Source organism: Manduca sexta, chromosome 16 (assembly GCF_014839805.1).
Source record: "Manduca sexta isolate Smith_Timp_Sample1 chromosome 16, JHU_Msex_v1.0, whole genome shotgun sequence".
NCBI lineage: Eukaryota > Metazoa > Arthropoda > Insecta > Lepidoptera > Sphingidae > Manduca > Manduca sexta.
In genome coordinates, this window is record NC_051130.1 from 13,357,205 (window position 1) to 13,368,520 (window position 11,316).

The window sequence follows — 11,316 nt, forward strand, 5'->3', positions numbered from 1 at the left end:
TCATCCCTGTTTCCTTAAATTTCCTTACTGTCAAACTGAAGTTTTAAAATTTAATGAACAGAAGTTATAAGTTGTGTTTTCGTTGGGTTCGCGACTTAATTCTATTTACTGTGGCCGAGGTTCGCTCCACATTTACAAAAGTAACTTTATTCTTTAGGAATTACAGGTTGGTGTGTCGTTTATGTATTATAGAGTCTTGCAATAGTCATTCTTGTTAACGGCGTGTTCTATCAAGGTTGCGCCACTATTTCAAGGAATAGGCCACGCCGTAACAGCTTTGTTGTTGCTGACAGCTATTAATTTACTGAATCCTATATCACTCCTGAGGTCACCCCCACTCTTGCTTCACTTTACTCTGAGCTCAGCAACGTATCGTGAAACGGCATCAATCGTATCTATACAAAACGTTCTGTTATATTCCCAAAATACAGTTTTAAGCCAACCTTAACCCAATTTACGTAAAATTTCATAACAAGCTAACTAGTGTGATCGTAAATGTATTGAACAGCGTTATCGGCTTCTGCTTCAAACTAAAACCTCCTTCCCTCACTCGTCGCACCGCCGCCAATCCCCTTAGTTTAATTAATTCACAAGGGCCATTATTTATCCGGCACATAATTGAAATATCTAGACCCAGGACATTCGACAGGTAGCCTGTCGGCCCCCCGGGACCGGTACCACTTATTCAGTACCGGTGTTTCGCTCATAATGTACATTTATTAGCTAAATTGATTTTAGTACTTAGAAAGTTATTAGGTCTAGAGGGATTTGTAATTTTTATCGGACTATTTGAAAGAGGGATAATGTTTTTTTATAATTTGGACTAGAGGAAAGTGGTGTGCGTTCTTCATAGAGAATTTGGCGTAATACTGGATAGTGACCATTCGTGTAAAGTATGTACGGTTTAAATTTGATTAGTATTTGTATATGTAAACGTGACCGGCTCAATCTTTTCGAGCGGAATCTCGATCATGGGACGGATAGGAGACAGCCGAAACATGGGTACTCTGTATGCTACTGGTTCCTACCTTTCGGCGACAAATCAAAACAAGTACTCATGTATCAAGCTCTCACGAAGCAGTGGTTTAACATGTTTAATATATTAATATTTGCGGCGATCTGTTATCATGATATTGCCTCGTCCCATTTTGTGTGTAATTCGTGTCGGGTAAGATAAGGGTCAGTGGCCGCACATCACGCTTGCCCTAATCATTTTAGTATAAAACTTCTATATATTCTACCTGTTTATATAAAAGGCTCCAAGATCGAAATCACTCATAATGATTTTTATGTTTACGCGAATATAAGAAATTAAAATAAAATTAATTAACGGTGTTCATGGAAACGTCGTGAGAAAATTATAAAATAAAAAACCGCGATAAAATCCGTAAAATAGTTTTATTTTAACGAAAATACTCATAAAACTAAATTGTTACGGTGATCTAATTTCCTTAAAAGGTTTCACGACACGTTATTCGTTTCATTGCGGCTCTTACGCGGAATAATATAATTAATAAACAAATGTGTTATGGCTAATTCAAAAGAACCACAAAATATTGCCGGACAACCTACTCTATTTAAACAGTATCAATTCGATCCTATAGGTACTCCATATTCTGGATTAATATATTAAGTCCATATTTGTTTCGGTTAAGTACATATTGGGAAATATGTGAATAAAACTCATTTTTATATTTCTATTTGCTAATTTTAATGCAATTTGAAGATACCTTTGTGTTCCCAAATATTTGTGTGATTAAGAGTACAGTGGATACTCGGATACAGGACTTATGGTGGCGTTTGTGAGGGCGGGATAGTCTCATAACTATGTGAATGTGTAATACCTAAATTTCCTCAATAACTATGACGTAATCGCCGAGTTAATACTGGTATTATATGATAATATCCGAGTCGGGGTTCATTACGTTAATCCTACAGTTCACGTGATATCGAGTCTGAGGCGCGTTGAAGATTATACAGTAATACCAAACTATTGAAATTTAATGTTTAGTTAGTGCAGTATTATAGAGCGTTATTTAATTTTTATTATTTCAAATGATTAATTGTCTAAAGTTTTATTATATCTGCCGCTAAACTGTGTTCAATTACACATAATATATAATTTGATATATGTAGGTTTTTGTTAGTGAAGAATTTCTAATTTTCATATCGAATGTCTTCGGGTGACGAGCTATACAGAGCTTTATAATGTTATATCACCTTACCATCTCGTGAAGAGTGTTCTTATATGTATTTTAGTAAGAACTAAGATTATGTAAATGCATCTAGCGCGGCGTTCGTTGTTCCCACCTTCGACATTTCCTTTGATTTACATTCTAATCATATACCTACTGCGTTAGTATAAAAATAAACTCTCTTCCGACTGCGGAGAATATTAAATTGCATAATGCAGTGAGTAAACTTCATCCAAGGAGTGCAGTTCGTGGTGTTAGTACTGCCAATAGACGTTCCACTTCCTCAACTTTGAATTCATTATGAAAATTTCGTTAGTGGAGCGTATTTACTACTAGATTTAGTTTGCGGCGCCGATCGCGCGTCTTATCTTGGATTAAACGTAATTAAATCAGTATTAAGAATACTCGATGTCACTCAGAGTTAACGTGACTTTTATTTGTGAAATAATTTATAGAATCAGTACAGTTATATGAAGATTACCACTTGCACAAGAAAACTCACAAAGTCATCTCTTTAACGGCTTGAGAAATTTAGAGATTTCTAGAGCTCATCAACACCCATAACACCAGAACAATCATGGATTCGGTGCCGACTTTGAAGGGAAAGAATCGGCATTAGGAAAAGGAGAGTATGTTTGTTGTCCCGGAAATCCCACATACAAATTGTCACTTCACTGGTTTTCTATGAAACTGTAAGTATTAGATAATCTCGCTTATTTAAATGAAATATTTGTCTAACGTAGTTATCGGGGCCGGATTTTTATGAGTGCAGGCCACTTTATTTCTGCCGGCTCATGTAGGTACGTTTATGTATGTAGGTTTCTAAAATACTTAATAATTTTCGATTTGTTTCTATTATGGAAGACACTAAAGTAAAATAAACGAATGATTAATTAAATCGAGTGAGCGTCCTCTGAAATCTGTCGCCCCGAAGAGACCGCTGCCCCTAGTCCGCGGCCTATTTACAAATCCAGGACTGGTAGAGTTATACACTTCTTTCAAACATAAAACAATGAAGCAGCTATAAACAGAATCGATGCTGTTGATCATACATGATGCACGCGCGTCCCGAGAGTCGCCACTCGATCGCACGCTCGTCAATAATCCCCGAGCCGCCGCAATTTGGGTTTATCACCTCGGGGACCTCCGCACTCACTACACGAGTTACCTTGTCATTATAAAGTGTTTGGAGCTTTTGTGCGTTTTTGTATCGGGTCTCAGCGTGGGGCGAACGGAAATATATTCTTAATATTTTAAGACTCGTGCGGGGACTTCGAAAAAAGGTTAGGTTTCAAGAATTTAAATCGTTTCTTAATTCTTGGAAAGGGTTCTTATTAAAATCTCGCATAGTACTTTCCAGAATAACAATTAACTTATAATATGTAAAACCACGTAATGATATATCTTTTGCTAAATTTAATTAGCGGTATCTGCCTTTACTCCTAACTGAATATCCTTATATTTTTGCCATTTATAATTTTATTAGAAGCGGCGACAGTCTAGTTGGCGTGGCATTCAAATCCCAAGGGCACACACCTCTGACTTTTCTAAAATCATGTGTGTATTCTTTGTGAATTTATGGTTCGCTTTAACGGTGAAGGAAAATATCGTGATGAAACCTGCACATCTGAGAAATTCTCTATAGGAATTTCGAAGGTGTGTGAAGTCTACCAATCCGCACTAGGCCAGCGTGGTGGACTAAGGCCTAATCCCTCTCAGTAGTAGAGGAGGCCCGTGCTCAGCAGTGGGCAAGTATATGATACAGGGCTGATATTATTATTATTATATTTTTATTAGTAAGATGCCGGACTCGGTAATCGATCACCAACGACATACGCAGCTCCTAAGGCGTATCTTGTGCATGAAGTATAAAATGTGTTTCTAATACGGCCACGTGCGCGTGCATCGTTACCCGGGCCGTGCCGGCGCTACCACCAGGCATAACTACACCGCGCCGACCGACGATAGAGAAGCGAATATTAACTTACACTGCACCATACACTCTATCTAATATGCGATAGTTTGTAAATATTTCGCATGTTTCGACTTGAAACTAAACGCCGAATCTGCTGAATCGACTTAGCACTTAGATACATAATTTTTTAATGTAATATAATTCTGGAAACTAAATAATGCGGGTAGAGCCACGAGCATAAACCTGTTAAATGTTAAAAAAAGGCTACAGCCACCGTAGCCGACTTACGAAGCTGTACAAAGCCACGGGAATGTGCATAATTTATAAATTGATATACGGGATCCATATACATGAGCGGAGTCCCGCGGGCCAGTCTGGGGCCCGTCAATAACGCTGCGGCTGTAATTTGGGTTTATGGACCCCTGGGACCGACCCAACACCTCGCTGTATCAACAAGTCACACCTGTAAGACGTACTTGTTATATTTATGAACTTGGTAATTCAATAAAGAAAAATATCACCTTCCTTGTGGGGCTTTTCGGCAATCATTTGTTATGAACAAAAAAAACATACATTTTGACAGTGCGTTACTAAATGAAACAAATGAAGCTAATGATATGAGGTGTAATTTTTTAACAAAGTAACCCACTAAAATAATAATATGTTACACGCTCTAATGCTACTGCTACTAGTCTAACTGCCGGCCTTAATATCTTATTGACAGATTACAAACAATTAAAATGCCTACTTTGGTGGTTATCTGTGTTTCTGTAAACTAAGAAAGATACAAATTAAGTTGAAGTTTTGCTATCTATCGGAGAGTCGAATATAATTATTAGGGATCGGATTATATGCAACATTAAACGATAAGTTTTAGAAACAAAAATAAAAAACTAAGTTTTAAGTTTTTATTTCAAAATCAACATACTATAATTAATTAGCAAAGTATCCATTGATATATAAGGACAGGTACAATAACATTATTTGATAATTTTATAAATCTAAACAATCATGTATTGTTCCAAATTTTCAATAGTAAGATTATGTCTTCAATCATTCAAGATATTTTTATAAGTTCAAAACGATAGCTCTACATCCACTGAGGTAATTGGGCAGAATTTGAACTTGGGTTCTATATTGCCAGATATTTTTTCTGGCAAAGATATAAAAAAATGTATCGATAATATCCATCATAACTATATTTAGAGAAAATATGCTGTTAGCGACGAGAATGGATTAAATATGCAAATGCATATAATCTGGTCTCTAATAAATACTGTCATTGGTGCTTTTAGTTTTTTGCCAAAGATTTACATAGAGCTATTAACCATTGTTATAATCTATGCAGTATATTATTTATACTATTTTACGTATCGATGGTTTAACGCGACTTAATTGGAGTAATAATTAAATATTCTCATATACCTTGACTTATCATTAGCGCATCTATGTTTGCCTATGTGATGAATAAAGCATTTTATTTTATTTTTTCACTCGCCTTAAAGTGATCAGTCAGTGATCTCTTTAGTCTGATCAAAATAAGCTCGATCAGCCGTGAGGGGATTATTTAGAGTAAGTAGATCTGCTCTGCGTACCCCTTAGAGAATAATGTAGTGAGCAAAACTGCAGAGTGCAGCATCAATCTTTTAGTAGCAGTCAAAAGTGGTGTCCCGAGAGAGCATTTGACTGATGCATTTCCTGACGAACTCTCGACGTTGATGTCAAACGCTAGCGTACGAGCTGTCCAGTCCGCATGACGTTCGTGATGTGTGATTGATTTGTCATGACACGTTTACTTGATAGCGTCGGTTTGACGGATGACTGACAGTCTGGATTGATGCAATAACTCACCTACATATGTCACGAGAATAGTCGTCCTTCGTTTTTAAATAAAGTTTTCTATTTTCAAAGACATTAGAATCGGTTGTAAAGTAATATCTAATACAAAAGCTGTAGCGTCTTACACCCTAGGGGTATGCAGTTAAATAATATGTCCACCATAGAGTGACGTACTCTGTCTGATTCTGAACTGCGACTCGTAAGGGGTTACTATTCACTTACATAATTTTATAATTATAAAAAAATGCTTTATTCATCACTTAGGCGAACATAGTTGCGCTTATGATAAGTCAAGGTACATACATGAAAATATAAAATTTTTACGAAAGAAAAAATAAAAAGATGTATATAATTGCATAACTTTCTAGAACAAAAATATTTGTATCCAATTTTAATGTGCCTCTCGCCTATTTAACATTAACTGATAACTTTTCCCACAGAACCTGCTCTCTTCGAGTGACAACTTATCTTCTACCTGACTGACCAGCGTCCATTTACACGAAACTTTAATGTTAAGAGTAATTACCGCGGACGAGAGTTTCCGGAATATTCCAGAATGCACTGCAATTTGAGACGATTGTTATATCAATATGGAAATGTAAAACTTTTTGAATAACCATTATTAATTGATACGGTTCTACGTTTGTTTCCCTAGCGTCCATTCCACATGTCACTTAAAGCTAATGGCCAAATATAAGATGATCAAATTGACAAGTCACATTGTTATTTGTTACTTATGCTTCCTAATAAATTCATATCAAATATTTATCTATCTGAGCGGTTATTGCGAAACCGTCCCCTCAGATATTGTTACATCATAATAAGTGATTACCTCATACTTTATTGATTCATATTTTTGAAGATTACTACACTAAGTTTTCAAAGTTTTGTTGGATAGTCGACAAAGTCTCCAGAAATGAGAAGTCAATACGTGCGGTGCTCTGCATGCGGCACACACGATATGTATTATAAATAATGTGGTCTCGTGTCGGTTGCATAAAATATGTTGATGTACGAGCTCGCTCTGCGGCCACGTTGTTTATTCACAAAGAAAGTGCATCATGCTCCCTACCGTATTTACAACCATCTTTATTAGTTTATTTTAGCTGGATACCATATTGGTTGGAATTTATAAAGTTTCTGTATTGATGATAACTACTTTAGTATTTCATTAAAACGTGGTCACTAAATGCCATCACCGACCATGTAAGGCAGTAACTCACCTCCAAGTATGCAAAATTACGAGCATTGGGTAAAAATACTTCATTGTATTTAACTCCCTGGTACATTACATGTGATGAGACCCACAATGCCCAATAACTACATTTACAAAGATTCTATTAGTACTTATTTTTTACAAACGTTTTATACATTTGTTAGTGAAACTGTTCGGATATTTGTTTGACTTCTTATCTCTTAACGGTGCACAGAAGGAATTTTATCCCGGCAGAGAGTTTCATGACGTTGTGTCGGCGAGCAAAAGCTTCTGGTACAACGTAGTGTATTCAACAGCACAGAATCTGACAGCAAAATATCAATGGCACGTTATGAAAGTTGCGCACACAAACTTCCACATTTAAATCTAGTTCCAAGGAGATAACGGCTATCATGCGCAGTGGAGCGCTGACCGCATACGAGTGGAACTTTTCACAAGTTTGATGCAGCGAATAAAGTTGGAACGACAGGGGAGGCTTGTATCTGCCTGGACCAAGTGACTTACTGCTGAGATTCTGGAAAAGGTTCTGGTATGGTTTCGTAATATAGACTCGAAATAATTCTAGGACGTCTCCGTCTGACTCCGTCAACTTTTGCTAAAACCCGACACAAAATGTGCAAGGATCTGCCAAAAATATTATGTCATTTCGTTCGTTATTCAAATAAAAAACATATAATACTAAGTATAAATTTCTCACACAATCCCGCCATGCTGAGAAACACAACATTACGAGCCCTCATTATCCCGTAGTCCAGATTCGCCATCAAATTTAATAAGTCTGGTCAAATATCGCCTCGCATTAGCCGGCGTCGCTAGACACTCGCCGAGTGGGGCGGCGCGTATAAAATTTGCTCAGTATTAATATTTGGTGCGGTGTGCGGCGGACTATATCGTAAACTTGATTTACACCGGCCCCGGACTGTAAGCCCACAGTATCGTTCGTGTAGTAAGAGCACTGATAAATATTAAATGATAATGTTTCACTGAAATATATACTGTTATTTTATAGTGGTGTGTAGTTTCAGAAACTAGGCTACTATTGTAGTGATGCCACGCGAAAGTAGTGCTTAAAGACGAATAGGTCGACTGAAATGATGATAATATTTCATTTATTGTAATAGATTTTTGTAAACGAGAATCAATCTGATACTTGTCACTGCTTATAAAAACCAATGAAGACGAAGTTATTTGAAACTTAGTAATTTAAATTTGTCATACAATATTCATTTTTAAAATATTTAAGAATCTTTTTCTCAATATAATTTATAGTTAATTAATTAATCTGTGGTCAATAATATTGGTGTGACAGTTTCTGTAACTATTTATATTTATTATTATATTTAACATACTTATAAGTCTATTCACTGATCCCTAAAAAATTAATTAAAAAAAAGAGTCATTATGGGTGACTATAGGATTGTTTCGATCAAACTCAGAGTGACGTTATGCACTATCTACTATTTCAGAATTCTGGCTGTATCTTCTTTATAAGGACATCGTATCATCTTAAATCAGATATTATCGTATTACTAGCGTTACTGATGGTAGTTCCACAGGCGGCCTCATTAGGTAAGGGCTATGAATGCAAACTGGTGTTTTTGTTAGCGCCGCGCCACTAGCGAGTACTCGCGCCGCACTCGCCGTAGCTCGCCGGTAATTGTAACCAAATGCTACATATTATACCACTCCAACACTTTCCTGCAACCGTTTCATTCACTATACTTGATGTTAAATTCATTGAGCCTTGGAACACTAATTAATTAAAACACCTTTAATAATATTATTGACAGCCACAGTGTACATACGTGGTACACATGTTTATGTGCATGACGAACAATTGCGTACTACTTGAGTCTATTTTATATTATGAATTTATATGGTTAGGAAATGATGTGCTTTAGATTAAAATAAATAGAAATATCACTGACTACAGAAATACTTTCATTGATATCTCATCAACCAACCGCCTTATATGATTGTAAATAACTAACTCCCCAATGCCTCGGTTTGTCAAACTGTCAGCGTTTTTATAGCAAAAGGTATCACAAATACCCTTACTAGTATATTTTTGTCCTAACATTATAATTATTTGTTTAATTATGTCGTCAATATAACAATCTATATATATAAAAATGAATCCCTATTCCCCTTGGTCGCGCCATCACGCGTGAACGGCAGGACCGATTGCACTATTTTTTTTTGTTGTGTTTGTTATTGTCACGAGAAGGTTCTTATGAAAGAAAAAAATCAAAAAATTAAAATTAGAAAATTTAAGAAAACTTAACGACAATATTAATTTTATATAACTGTCAATTGTTTGAAATAACTGTCAGCGATTGACAGAATGCGCGCTGCAAATTCATAGTTAAGACGGGACAACGTCTGTCGGGTCAGCTAGTTATTAATATTTAAAGTGATCATGACATTGTACATATTATTATATCATAGAGCCTATCTGAATCAATATGTAACATTATATTAGAATATTTAAACTTAATTGCGAATATAATGTAGTGTGTTATTTGTCTTCTCCACTATACTAACATTTATCAATATATTTTGCCTTTGCGTTTGTACAAGGTATTTGAATATTAATATAAACCTAATAAGGAATTCATACCTTCTAATTATAATTGTAAATTATATAAACAGAGTGGATAGAATATCTTTAGAGGTGGTCCTGTAGTAAATTTAATGTAGCTTATGGTGATGATGACGATTCTGACGGACAGACGGCGAAAATGTGTTGTGTGCTTGTTTTTACCTATTTATTTATAGCTTAATAGTATCAGATGGAAACTGTGCATACGACATAAATGCCGCATGCGTCTAACCACACCGTTGCTTGTAGCACTTAAAAAACAGACAAATGTTTCGAACGACAAGCCGAGCAGAAGGAAAAGCGATTTTCGTACGACACCGCTATTATATTTCGGTATATCGTTACAAATTAATATTTTAATTCGTGAGAATTCCTACCCAATACAATATTAGCGAAGGGAGACCCTTGCACCGCTTGTCGGTAAAGTTATTCCGGGCTACAGTATAAGAGGCATAATAAAATAAGAGTTCATTAATTCGCAGTCACAGCCCCCGCACGAGGGCATGTTTAATTGGCAATTTTGGCATGAGGCCGGCAATTAGCGCGGTATCTCTGGCCGTTATGTACTTTTACTAATTGTGGTCATTGCAGCCGACGCTACCTTTTTATTGATACGATATTTTTTTGTGACATGGCAGTAATTTTAAGTAAATTACGACGTCCCACTTTTAGGTGTTTCATATTGATACGCTTATTTATTATTGAGTGTATTGTTGTTATTATTTTAGGTCTAGATTTTTAATAACATTTTTTACATATACGTACTCAACCACTTCATAGTTGTAATGCTAGAGATGTTTAAATACCAAAACTACTCATAAAACTAGAAGCTTCATTAGTTACCGTAGTGTTCTGAGTGTTTGAAATTTCGGATTGAAACTTCGTACTTTACCCACACAAACGTCCTGAGCTGCTCATAACAAGTTATGTGGCTATACATATACACATTGCACACTAATTTGGCGTATTAATGTGCTTAGGAACGTGAGAGGGGCACGGGCGCACGCAGCGCCTACTCGCTTAATTAAAAAGAAACAAGCAGCTCGCCGCCGGGGCCCGTATCACCGTTTACTTTGCCCCCCACCGCCCTCCGCCTCGGGCACTCCGGCCTCTATTTCTTTATTTACCAGGCACCGTGAGTAGGGTTGCCAATGGTGACCAAAAAAAATACGTTAATAGATAATAAACGATACCAATGAGACATTTCATGTACTATAATGATTATTTAAAATCTAAATGTCTTTACAGCTTTATTCTATTTTCTTATTTAATTACTAATAAAAATAATAAATAATTAATTTATTTAGTAATAATTAATCGCCGTAAGTCCTCCTGAGAAAAATCTTCCTTAAATTCGGGAAATATATCCCACTGCATACTTTCCGTATTAAAAAGTTGTTTATATTATAATTTTGTTAACCCTGGCTCCTGAGCATGGTCTATATATTCACTATTCACTCTTTTTTTCAGTCGTATATGAATACCTACCATACTATATCTGCTTTTGTATTATAAAGCAGTGAAAAGTTTTATGTAGAGCAAAAATATT